This window comes from Phocoena phocoena, chromosome X (genome assembly GCF_963924675.1).
Source record: "Phocoena phocoena chromosome X, mPhoPho1.1, whole genome shotgun sequence".
Lineage (NCBI taxonomy): Eukaryota > Metazoa > Chordata > Mammalia > Artiodactyla > Phocoenidae > Phocoena > Phocoena phocoena.
This window is the reverse complement of record NC_089240.1, coordinates 46,051,560-46,064,922: the sequence shown is the minus strand read 5'-3', so window position 1 is coordinate 46,064,922 and position 13,363 is coordinate 46,051,560. Positions and strand designations below refer to the sequence as shown.

Genomic DNA, 13,363 nt, shown 5'->3' with positions numbered 1-13,363 from the left:
TTGCACACCTTTTAATCTTCATTTTTGAAGTAAATGCATATCACCTATTCCAAATTTAAGTAATTCTTTAAATTGTGCCTACAAAAAAAAAAAAGGCCTCAACCCATAAGGACAAAAAGAATTATAGAAGAAAATTCTGGAATGTATTTTGGTATGTGGGAGGCATATGGATGAGTGGTAATAGATATAGCAGACCAGAGAAAGCAAAATTATATACTAGCAGTTGGGAGGATAAAAATCAGCATAATATTGAAAGTGGAATCACCAAAAGACTCCAAAATTAACAGTATCAGGTACCTCTGGAAGTAGGAGTGCATCCAAAAACACGAAAAAATGCTCGACATTGTTAGTCATTAGAGACATGCAAATCAAAACCACAATGAGATTTCACCTCACACCTGTCAGAATGGCTATCATCAAAAACAAACCACAAATAACAAATGTTGGTTAGGATGTAGAGAAAAGGGAAACCTTGTACACTGTTGTTGGGAATATAAATTGGTGCAGCCATTATGGAAAACAGCATGGAGCTTTCTCAAAAAAACAAAAATAGAACTATCACATGACTCAGCAATTCCACTCCTGGGTATTTAACTGAAAAAAAAAGCAAAAACACTAATTAGAAAAGATACATGCACCCCAATGTTCATAGCAGCATTATTTGCAATAGCCAAGATATGGAAGCAATCTAAGTGTCCATCAACAGATGAATGGATAAAGAAGATGTGGTACATATATACAATGGAATACTACTCAGCCATAAAAAAGAATGAAATTCTGCCATTTGCAACAACATGGAGAGACTTGGAGGGTATTATGAAGTGAAATGTCAGACAAAGAAAGACAAATACCGTATGATATCACTTACATGTGGAATCTAAAAAATAAAACAACTAGTAAATATAACAAAAAAGAAACAGACTCACAGATACAGAGAACAAACTAGTGGTTACCAGTGGATAGAGGGAAGGGGTGGCAAGAGAGGGGTAGGGGATTAAGAGGTAGAAACTACTATGTATAAAATAAATAAGCTACAAGGATATATTGTACAGCACAGGGAATGTAGCCAATATTTTATAATAACTATAAATGGGGTATAACCTTTAAAATTTTTGAATCACTATGTTGTACACCTGAAACTTACATTGTACATCAACTATACTTCAATATAAAAAATAAGAACTTAGGGCTTCCCTGGTGGCGCAGTGGTTGAGAGTCTGCCTGCCGATGCAGGGGACACGGGTTCGTGCCCCGGTCCGGGAAGATCCCACATGCCGCGCAGCGGCTGGGCCCGTGAGCCACGGCCTCTGAGCCTGCGCGTCCGGAGCCTGTGCTCCGCAACGGGAGAGGCCACAACAGTGAGAAGCCCGCGTACCAGAAAAAAAAAAAAAAAAAAAAGAACTTAGACCCAAACATCTCCAGTTCCACTCCATGAATCTGGAAGGAATAAAATACCTGAACAACTATTAATAATTGACATAGGGACTTCCCTGATGGCGCAGTGGTTAAGAATCTGCCTGCCAATGCAGGGGACATGGGTTCAAGCCCTGGTCCAGGAAGATCCCACATGCCGCGGAGCAGCTAAGCCCGTGTGCCACAACTACTGAGCCTGCGCTCTAGAGCCCGCGAGCCACAACTACTGAGCCCACATGCCACAACTACTGAAGCCCGTGAGCCTAGGGCCCGTGCTCCACAGCAAGAGAAGCCACCGCTCGCCTCAACTAGAGAAAGCCCACATGCAGCAATGAAGACCCAGCACAGCCAAAAAATAAATAAAATTAAAAGAAGAAAAACACCCACCTTTAAAAGAAAAATTTGACATATACAGGACACCAGAGCCAATGAAAACAGAATAAACTTTTTGAAATGCATATAGAACATTTACCAAAATTAGCCATATCCAGAGCTATAGAGTAAGCTTAATAAATTTTAAAGTATTGAAATAATTCAGAGCACATTCTCTGATCATAGTAGAAATATGTGATATCATAAATAACAATATGATAACTAGAAAATCCAGAACTGCTGGGAAATTAAGTAGTACATCACTAAATAACAGAAGGGTCGATGTAGAAATCAAATTAGAAATTAGAAAACTAGGGGGTACAGCCAAAGCGGTCCTTAAAGAAATTTTTATAATCTTGAGTGCATATGTTGGGAAAAGAAAAGCCTGAAATTCCAAGGCAGTAGCAAAAAAAAAAAAAAGGAAGTACAGAAAACAAACACATAGAAAACAAATGTACAAAAATATATACTAATAACCAAGAGTTGGTTGTTAGAAAACTTATTTTAAAAATTGATAAGGGCTTCCCTGGTGGTGCAGTGGTTAAGAATCCGCCTACCAGTGCAGGCGACACAGGTTCAAGCCCTGGTCTGGGAAGATCCCACATGCCACAGAGCAACTAAGCCCGTGTGCCACAACTACTGAGCCTGTGCTCTAGAGACCGCAAGCCACAACTACTGAGCCCACGTGCCACAACTACTGAAGCCCGGGTGCCTAGAGCCCATGCTCCGCAACAAGAGAAGCCACTGCAATGAGAAGCCCGCGCACCTCAACGAAGAGTAGCCCCTGCTCGCCGCAACTAGAGAAAGCCCACGCAAAGCAACAAAGACCCAACACAGCCAAAAATAAAATAAATTAAAAAATAAAAAAAATTGATAAAGACCTAGAAAAACTAATCAAGAATAAAGAGAGAAGATATTAATGACAAATATTGGGAATAAAAAGGACATCCCTACAGGGGACCGCCCTGGCAGTCCAGTGGTTAAAACTCCATGCTTCCAGTGCAGGGGGCACAGGTTCGATCCCTGGTCAGAGAGCTAAGATCCTGCATGCTGTGCAGTGTGGCCAAAAACATAATAATAGATAAATAAATATTTTTTTAAAAAAGGACCTCACTACAGATCTTATAGACATTGCAAGTATTAAAACATGGTTATGAACAATTTTATGCAAATAAATTTCACAATTTAGATTAAAATAGGTAAATTCCTTGAAAAACACAGCTCTCCAAATGAACATGAGAAGGTATAGACAATCAAGTTTTGGTCACAGTAAGCTGAAATAAAATGAGGTAAGATATATCCCCTTATTCTCCATTTTCTGTAAATAACCATGGAGGATTGATATTTCCTCCTTAACTGTTAGATAGCATTCACTGGTGAAGCCATCTGGGCCTAGAGTTTTTTGTGGGGGAATGTTGTTGAATCCAACTTCTTTAACAGTTATAGAACAATTAAGAGTTTCTATTTCTTCTAATGTCAATCTTAGTCATTTTATTTTTGGGGAACTTGCCCATTTTATGTAAGATATCAAATTGTTCAAGTTGTTTATTGTATTTACTTATTATCCTTCATATATCTGTAGGATATGTAGTGATATCCTAATTTTTATAGCTGGTGTTAGTAATTTGAATTCTCACTTCTTTCTCTTGATCAGTCCTGCTAGAAAATTTTCAATTTTTTTGACCTTTGAAATGATTAGTAAAACTTATTTCATGAAAAATAATGTGCCTACATACTGTCATACACTGCAGGTAGGAATGCAAAATAATACAGGACCTATGGAGAAAAATTTGGCAGTATTCATTGAAATTACAAATGCACATATACCCCTTGACCCAGCAATTTCATTTCTGGAAATGTACAAAACAATGCATATGTGATTATTCATGACAGCATTTTGATAGTTAGAAACAGAGGACAACTCAAGAATAAGTAAATTATGGTACATACACACAAAGAAATGCTCAGGAACTGTAAAAAGAGAATGAGAAAGTTCTCTATGTATTGATTTGTAAAGATTTCCAGGATATATGGTTAATAAAGCAAGATGCAAAACAGTGTATCTAGTATGCTACCTTTTGTGTAAGAAACGGGAAATATGTATTCATACTTGTTTGTACATGCATAAAGGTATTCTGGGCAGATACTCACTAAACTAATAAAGATGGTTACAGAAGAAAACCCAAGCTCTTTGGCCTGGAATACAAATCCTTCTAGGATATGCTTTGAAGCCAGATTGCCTGCCACTTACTTTGGTCAAATTATTCTTTCTTCACCTGCAACACAGGATAATAGTACCTATCCTCATAGGGTTATGAGGATAAAATGGACTAATGGAGTGCCTGGTGCATAGTTAACTTTCAATAAACGTTAGCTCATTTATCATCACAAGTATCTGGCTCTAGCCTACCTTCCTACCCATGTCCTCAACAACTTCCCTACAGCTGTGGCTTTCAAGCCCAACTGTGTATTAGGATCACAGGGATTTTTAAAAAAATACTGAGGCCTGGGCCCCACCCCCACCCCAGACCATATAAATCAGAATCTCTAGGGAAGTGGGTTAGTGGAGCCCAGGCATTGACATTTTTAAACGACACCCCAGATGATTGTGATCATGCCTACCAGATTATGGATTCCCTCAATGCACCTGACACACGTCAGGCTCGTTCCTGCCTCCACACCTTTCCTCACACTATTCCCCGTCCCACTCCCACCCCGACTTGGGAAACCTTCTTCTCCATCCCACATCCCTGCCTGTTGAATTTCTGCTCATATTGCAAGACCTAATTTAGATGCCCTCGCCTCCATAAGGACCTTGCTTTTCTCCGCACACTCCTCCATTTGATGATTTCCTGCTGCCTACAGGATAAAGTTCTCCCCCACCACATATTTATTCCCTGTGCTTGTACCATACCAAACTATTTGCCCTCCTGCAGCTGCACTTATGCCTCAGCCTTTGCAATGCTCTTCCAAATCCCCAGCCTCAACCACACACTTAACCAACTCCTACTCATCCTTCAAGACCCAGCCCATGCAGCACTCCTGTGAAGCCTACTCTGAGCCCCTCTGCTAGTCTCCCTGATGTAGAGTTAGGTATTCTCTGCCCTCTGTTCTCTCACACTTTGGACTTATTTCTAACACTCAGCACATTGTGTTAATTGTCGTATATTTGTCTGGGTTGCCAGTTAGTCTGAGCTTCTGGAGGGCAAGGATTGTGATTTTTCCATCTCTCTTACTTCCCTATAGCACAGACCCTGAACAAAGGAAGTACTTAGAGAATGTTTGACGAATTCTAATACTCTGTGGGGGTATTCATTCTGAAAATTGCTGGTCTTCCCTTCCTTCAAGTTAAAGCCCTGATAACTGAACAAAATAATCTAAGACTAGTATGAACATCACTGAGGAAACCGGTTTATATCACCTATTTCATTTTAGCCCATTTCTGTCCATAGACTCTAGGGCTAAGATCTCAATACCTTATTTACATTGTATTATCAAGCCAGGCTTTGAGGTCTAAGATCTTATTAAGGTTAACAAGCCAGCCTTTCAGTACCACCCCCTCAACCAATTCACTGCCTGACAAATTGCTTTGCTTAGTCAATTGTCCTCACCTAGGCTATACATTAAAAAATCAGCTGGAGAGCTTTTCAACATCCTGCTGCTCAGGACGCCTGGCAGGCCGGTTACATTAGAATCTCTGGGGGAGGGTTCCAAGCATCAGTGTTTCTTGAAGCTCCCCAGGCGATCCCAAAGAGTGGTCAAGGTTGAGAGCCACTGGTAGATTTAAAGCCATACAGCTCTCGCCACCGGCTCTGCCCTTTTATTTTTTCCTCCTTCCTACCCTTGTCTCCACGCTCCTCTCCTCTCCCTCTCACTGGCTTGTTCTCCAGTCGTTCATACTTATTGCGTTGATACGACCCTCATGGCAACTGAGTAGTGGAAACCGCACTGAGCTGGGAAAGCCTGCAGTGAGCCTGGACCTCTGCCCCTTTGTGGTCTTGGCCCTTCACTCTGGATCTTTGTTTCCTCTTGAGTCGAATTGGGGATCATAACACTTGTTCTGCCTTCTTAAGAGGCTTGTGTGAGGAGCACAGGAAATATTGGACCCTAAAGTTCTTTGGGTGCTAGAGAGCTCTGTGGAGATGTAGGGAATATCTAGAGCTGCACGACCAGCATAGGGGCCACACAGTGTTAATACCACTCATGCAAAACAAGACTATATCAGGAATTCCCTGGTGATCTAGTGGTTAGGACTCTGAGCTTCCACTACAGGCGGCACAGGTTCGATCCCTGTTCGGGGAACTAAAATCCTGCAAGCTGCGCAGTACAGCCAAAAAAAAAAAAAAGACTATATCATGTTTGCAAAATAATGAGACATACATGGACATGAAAAATTCCTAATTCAGGACAGTGGTCACTGGGGGAAGAAGGGGATGCGCCTGGGGAATTGCTGAGGGGGATTCAACTGTACTGTTAATGCTCTCTTTAAAAAACCAAATCTGGGGAGTTCCCTGGTGGTCCAGTGGTTAGGATTCTGTGCTTTCAGTGCCGTTCAATCCCTAGTCGGGGAACTGAGATCACGCAAGCCGAGGGGCATGGCCAAAAGGAAAAATAATAAAATTAAATAGATAAAAAATTAAAAGCCAAATCTGAACTAACTATGACAAAATGTGAAGGTTTGATGAAACTGGGGGTGTTTTCTACCAAATGTAAAATAGCTAGTGGGAAGCAGCCACATAGCACAGGGAGATCAGCTCAGTGCTTTGTGACCACCTAGAGGGGTGGGATAGGGAGGGTGGGAGGGAGATGCAAGAGAGAGGGGATATGGGGATATATGTATACGTATAGCTGATTCACTTTGTTATACAGCAGAAACTAACACACCATTGTAAAGCAATTATACTGCAATAAAGATGTTAAAAAAAAACTGGGGTGTTTTATACTATTCTTTACTTTTCTGCACATTTGAAAAGAAGATAATAAAATAGCTATACAACAGAAAGATATAAACATTTTTAAAGCAAAATAAAATACATTTTCTCAACTAGAGAAAGCCCGTGCACAGCAATGAAGACCGAATGCAGCCAAAATAAATAAATAAACAAATAATTAATAAAAATAAAAAACTATTAAAAAAAGAAGCCATTTCATCACACCAGTCAGAATGGCCATTGTTAAAAGGTCTACAAATAACAAATGCTGAAGAGGGTGGAGAAAAGGGAACCCTCTTACACTGTTGGTGGGAATGTAAATTTGTGCAGCCACTATGGAAAATATGGAGGTTCCTTAGAAAACCAAAAAGAGCTCTCACCTTCTGAGATGGCCTACTCTGTCTATGGAGTATGTATTTCCCTGAATAAATCTGCTTTCACTCAAAAAACAAAAAACTAAAAAGAGATGCCATATGATCCAGTAATCCCACTCCTGGGCATATATTCAGAGAAATAGCAGCACTATTTACTATTGCCAAGACATGGAAGCAACGTAAATGTCCATCTACAGATGAATGGACAAAAAAGATGTGGTATATGTATACAATGGAATATTACTCAGCCATAAAAAAGAATGAAATAATGCCATTTGCAGCAACATGGATGGACCTAGAGATTATCATACTAAGTGAAGTAAATCAAGAAAGAGAAAGACAGGGAATTCCCTGGCAGTCCAGTGGTTAGGACTCGGCACTTTCACTGCCGAGGGCCCAGGTTCAATCCCTGGTCGGGGAATTAAGATCCCTCGAGCCATGCGGCATGCCAAAAAAAGAGAGAGCGAGAGAAAGACAAATACCATGTGATATCACTTATATGTGGAATCTAAAATATGACACAAATGAACTTATCTATGAAACAGAAACAGACTCACAGATGTAGAGAACAGACTTGTGGTTGCCAAGGGGGAGGAGAGGTGGGGGAAGGAAGGACTAGGAGTTTGGGATTAGCAGATGCAAACTATTATATATAGGATGGATAAACAACAGGTCCTACTGTATAGCACAGGGAGCTATAGTCAATATTCTGTAATAAACCATAATGGAAAAGAATATGAAAAATATATATATGTATGTATAACTGAATCACTTTGCTGTACACCGGAAACTAACACAACATTGTAAATCAACTATACTTCAATAAAAAAAAAAGAGAGAGAGAAGCCATTTTAGGCCTAAACCATTTTGTGATCTAAGCCTGGCCACAATGCTTGCCCTTGAACAAGTCTCAGTAATAATGATCTTAAGGGAACAAAAGAACAAACTGTTGTAAGGCAAGAGAAGTAATAATAGCAAAGATAATAAATCAGTTGTAAAGACTCCCAGTTCTGTTTCAAGGGTAAAGATTAGCCTGAAGCACCTTCTTGAGCTGTTTTGCAGAATTCAAACCCCCTCGAGTGCTCAACCACCAGGTCAACTGGAACCTAAAGGATGATGATGCTGACCTTTGCTGACGTCATGACTTCAACTATAGCTTGGACTCTGACAACCTTTGCCCCAATTCTATGCTGAAATCTCCTCTGATCAAGCCCCTCCATGTGTATGCATACACGGCCCAATCCCCTTCATGAATATGCATGCACCCTTAGCTTAAAACTTCCCCAATTTTGCTGTTCGGGGAGATACCGCTTTGGAAAAAATCCCCGGTGTTCTCCTTATTTGCTGCAAGTAATAAATCCTTCCTTCTCCTGCTCTTTGACTTGGTTGTATCTTTTGGCTTGACACCCACCAAGAGGCGAACCTAGTTTTTGAGCAACATAATTGCTCTTACACTGACCAACCCTCTTACCTGCTTTTTGTAATTTTTCACTTTCCCTCACTCTACTTGAGCCCCTGCTTCCTCCTCCTCCCTCCTCTCTCATTCTCCCTTTAAAACACCCTGCACAAATTGGAACGGAGCTCAGCTCTTTCCCCTACTGTCAGTAGTTACTGAACAAAATCTGTTTTCACTGCTTTAACTAAAGTCCAACTTTGTTGATCTTTGACACTCTCCACCGTCACCCTCCCTCAGAGACTCAGGGACAGAGACCACGTCTGTTTTGTTCACTGCTGAATCCTAAGTGTCTCCAAGAATGACAGGCACAACAAACATTTGCTGAATGAACAAATAAATGTTTGTTAAAATGAATATAGTAAAAAGACCCTGTTGGGCTGCACCCCGCAGACCTATAAGCCCTGTGCTTGCCCAGCTTCAAGACTGAAGAAAGAGCCCAGAGTCTGAAACAGGGACATCAGTGGTTTAATGGATGGGGGGATCTTACATGTCTGAAGCAAGGTCCCGTGTGCTGCGGATGGCGGGCAGGACATAGCTGCAATCTTTGCTCCGGGGGAAGGGGAGATTGCCAGTTATAGGGGGAATTGACGTCAGGTTGGCTCATCGGTTACCAGGGAAACTAGCAGAGGAGCATGCCCCTCATTGCCCCACTGATAAGAACATTCGTCAGTATCTGGGGCCTGGGGCAAGTATGTAGGATGATCAGTCATGTGAGTAGGGGATAGGTGAAGCAGGCACTGGTCGAGCAGGGGACGTACAGAGAGCAAGAGAACAGCCATCTTCAGTGGTCTGACCATACAGACCCCAAGATTGTGAGACAGGAGACCTAGATTTTAGTCTCATAATTTGTCTTGGTTAACTTGTTACCTGAATCAAGTTTCTTCATCAGGATTTCCCTGGTGGTGCAGTGGTTAAGAATCCGCCTGCCAATGCAGGGGACACACGTTTGAGCCCTGGTCCGGGAAGATCCCACGTGCCATGGAGCAACTATGCCCGTGAGCCACAACTACTGAGCCCATGTGCCACAACTACTGAAGCCCGTGCAGCCCGTGCTCCTCAACAAGAGAAGCCACCACAAGAAGCCCATGCACTGCAACATAAAGTAGCCTCCGCTCACTGCAACTAGAAGAAAGCCCGCGCGCAGCAACGAAGACCCAACGCAGCCATAAATAAATTAATTAATTAAAGAAAGAAAGAAAGAATCTGCCTGCCATTGCAGGGGACATGGGTTTGATCCCTGGTCCAGGAAGATCCCACATGCCACGGAGCAACTAAGCCTGTGCACCACAACTACTGAGCCCACATGCCACAACTACTGAAGCCTGCGTGCCTAGAGCCCGCGCTCCACAAGAGAAGCCACCGCAATGAGAAGCCCGCGCACCACAACAAAGAGTAGCCCCCTCTTGACGCAAATAGAGAAAGCCCACACACAGCAACAAAGACCCAATGCAACCAAAAATATGTAGTAAATAAATGAAAAGGTGTTTCATTAAAAAAAAAAAAGTTGCTTCATCAACTTGGTCCAACTACTATCTGTGTAATCTGGGGCAGGATATGGAACCTCTCTTTTTCTCCGTTACCAAGCAATTCCTTCTTCACAGGATTGTTACGAAGACTGAAATGGTGTGAGAGAAGCACAATAGTGTGAGAGAAGGTGCCCAGGAAACGAGTTCCAAACTTGACCTTTTACTGGGTCTCTATTATCTGGCCTCTTACCCAGAGCCTATAGCTTGTGCTCTTAGGAGTGCAGACTCTGGAGCCAGACTGCCTTGAGTTTCAAGTCCTGCTTTGCTCCTTACTAGTTATGTGACTTTGGAAAGTGGCTTAACTTCTCAGCACTCTCTTCATCTGTAAACTGGGGATGATTGTAATCCCTACCTCATAGCGTTGTTGTGAGGACTAACAGAGTAAATACACTCACTTTGAGTGTATTTACTCTGTTAGTCCTCACGACAACACACACAACACCATATATAACGTCATATATAAGTGATAAATAGTGTGACCGGGCCTAGGGATCCTCATTCATAAGCATCAGGCTTCAAGGTCCCTGGAGCCTCGGTGACTTCACACCTGCAGCTGGAGCAGCCGAAGGCTTCCTTCCCTTTCCTTACAGGGGTCTGGGGGTCAGAGGTCAGAGTCATTAACCCAGTCTCCCACTGGGCCATTTGAATCTCCTTCAGTCTTCACTGCCTGATCGGTGGTCTGAAGTCACTCCTCTAGGCGCTGGCTGGTCGTATCTGGGATCTTCCTCGACCTCAGTGGCCAGTGAGGAAGCAGCGGTTTTCCTAGGCCACAGAGACGACTCCACAGCAATTTTCAACCCTGCCCTGCCCCAGGGACCCCCTTTTCAACTCAAAGTCCCCCAGCGCGTGGTGTGAGCCCCTGGAACTGGCCGAAAGACTGGGGGTGGGGTCCGGCGCGGTTACTGTCCAAATTTAGCTTTTCCTCGGGGGGATGATCTGGGGTCCACTGGACCTAAGATTGAGTCCCTTCTAGGGCATGGAGATGTGAGGACGGGATCGAGAGGGCTTTCCTCCGGGTCTAACACACCCACCCCCTTCCGTCTTCTGGTTTTCTGCCTCCCCAGGGGCCCGCAAATTGCAATCCGGGAGAAAGGAGCAACCACTAGTGCCTGTCTACCCCTGAGGGCTCTGCGCCTGCCTAAACCGCCCAGAGCGGCCGCACTTCTCCTCCTCCTCTGTCTGTGACCTGTCGCTGTCACACGCCGCTTTGTCCACATCTCCTAACAGCCACCCCCTATGAGTTGGGCCGCAATCCTCCCCTCAATCGCACCTCCAGCTCCTCAAGGGACTCTCCGACCCCACTGGGAGCACATGAGCGGGCCGCGCATGCACGGACAGCACCTCCACGGAGGCCAGCTCGACGCTGGAGGGCGGGGGGGGGATAGCGCATGCGCAGATGCTGTGCACCGCTCCAGAAGGGAAGATGGGCTGAGTGAGTGGTGGCGAAGCTATACTTGTCCACCTCCGAGCCCCCTGCCGCCCTCCTTCCTCTCCCTGGGTCCGGTCTTCCCACACTCAGTCAGGACTATAGGACAGCCCCGTATTGGAATCTTAGTGTGAATCCTTCCGTTTAGCTAGCTAGCAACCCCTCTAATAAAGAAAAAGAATGAGTGAGTAACAAGCATATTGAATCTGTTCACTTGCTTAGAGTGGGTGCAGCCTGTACATCGCCCTCCAATACTTGGTTCCAGAGCAGGCGACTCTTCTTCCCCACCTGGGAGTGGCAGAAATAAAAGGGGAACTTGTCCCCTGCCGATCCCCTTCGCTGGACTCTTTGGGTTCCCTCCTAACGAGCCCCTTCGCCAGTCTCTTTGGGGGCCTGAGCCACCTTTGGGCTACCTGTGCCTACGGATCAGGGTCTCCCCCATTGTGTCCCATATCCCCGCCAATGGGACAGTCTCACATGGCGCAGGTGGCCTAGGGTGGAGGGCACAAGCACTAAGCACGAGTTACTACTGACTGACACCTTTTATACCAGACATGATACACTAGGATAAAGCGAGTATTTGTATTCCCACTTGATTGCGGAGGAAACTGAGGCCGGAAGACGAAGAAGACTCGACCCAGATCCCACAGCCTCCAGCTGCCCCTTCAGTGGGTGCATGGTCAAGACTTATCACAGACAGGGCCTCTAAAGTCTCGCACCCGGAATGGGCACCCCTGCCCCCGCGGGCCCCCCACTTCTGGGTGTCGCCCAGTCACACTGGCGGGGATTTCACTGGCACTGCCGCCCCGCCCGGGCTGACGCATCTCCCTCACACCGTTTATTCTGTTCCGAGTCTTTCCTAACTCGACCCGGGCGGGCGCGGAGGGGATTTGGGGGCCGGCAGAGTTGTTGGAGAAACTAGTCTAAGTCCTTAGCGGAGAGCTGGGAGGCCCTGAGAGGGCCAGCCCCTGTGTTCGCCTCTGACCAGGAGTGGGGCGGGGGTGTTCCGCGCCGCCTGGAGGAGGGATGATGAGGAGCCCGGAGGGAGAAGAACGCTTCCACCCGCCTTGCCGGAGCCTCCCTCCTCCCGGCTCCCGCCCCCTGCGGGCGGCGGCTGTCACTGCTCGCTCCGGCGCCAGCTGGCTCCTGGTTCTCCTGGTTCTTCATGCGTACTTGCTCGCTTTCCTGCCTTCCCACCGGCTGCCCACATCCCTTTCCCTTCCTTCCCCACTTCCTCCCTTGCTCCCGTCCTCTTTGCCTTCCTCGACCTCCATATTGCCAGAATACTGTTGTCTCCCTCCCACTCCTCCCCTCCAAACAAACAAAAAACAAACCCAACTGGTCATGTAATGGCTTCACTAAGCCTGCAGATGACTCCCAGCTTTTTAGCTCGCCTGCTGGGTGGATATGTAAACCATGAGGTAATTCTTCCAAGTCTGTGAAGGGAAGGTAGCTACAAGTGGAACTGATGCTGTGTACTGATCACAACATATCGATTCCACCAAATGATGCAGGTTTATTGGGATGTCACACATATGCATTAATTCACTCAGCAAACTGCCGTCTGTTCTGCGCCAGGCCCTGTATGGCAAATGAAGGATAAAGAGATAAGAATACATCCCTGATCTCTCAGGAGGGTAAGTACTGTATTGGTTCAGAGGTGGGCATAGAGAGCCGTGGGAGCCTGAAGAGGAATATCTCACCATCCTGGAGGTTATCTGTGGGGTAGGGGTGCCATATTTAGCAACTAAAAATAGAGGATTCCCACTCAGATATGAATTTCAGATAAATAACAAATAATTTTAATTATTAACAAATAATATTAGTATATGTATGTCCCAAATATTGCATGGGAGATACTTATG

The 13,363-nt window shown here is 44.8% G+C and overlaps 1 non-coding gene across 1 annotated transcript; it reads left to right on the top strand.

The window, feature by feature from the left end:
• The first annotated feature begins 7,438 nt into the window (after positions 1-7,438).
• On the top strand, positions 7,439-7,511 carry TRNAE-UUC (transfer RNA glutamic acid (anticodon UUC)). The gene has a single exon. It is a non-coding gene; the product is annotated as a tRNA-Glu (tRNA).
• The last annotated feature ends 5,852 nt before the right edge of the window (positions 7,512-13,363 follow it).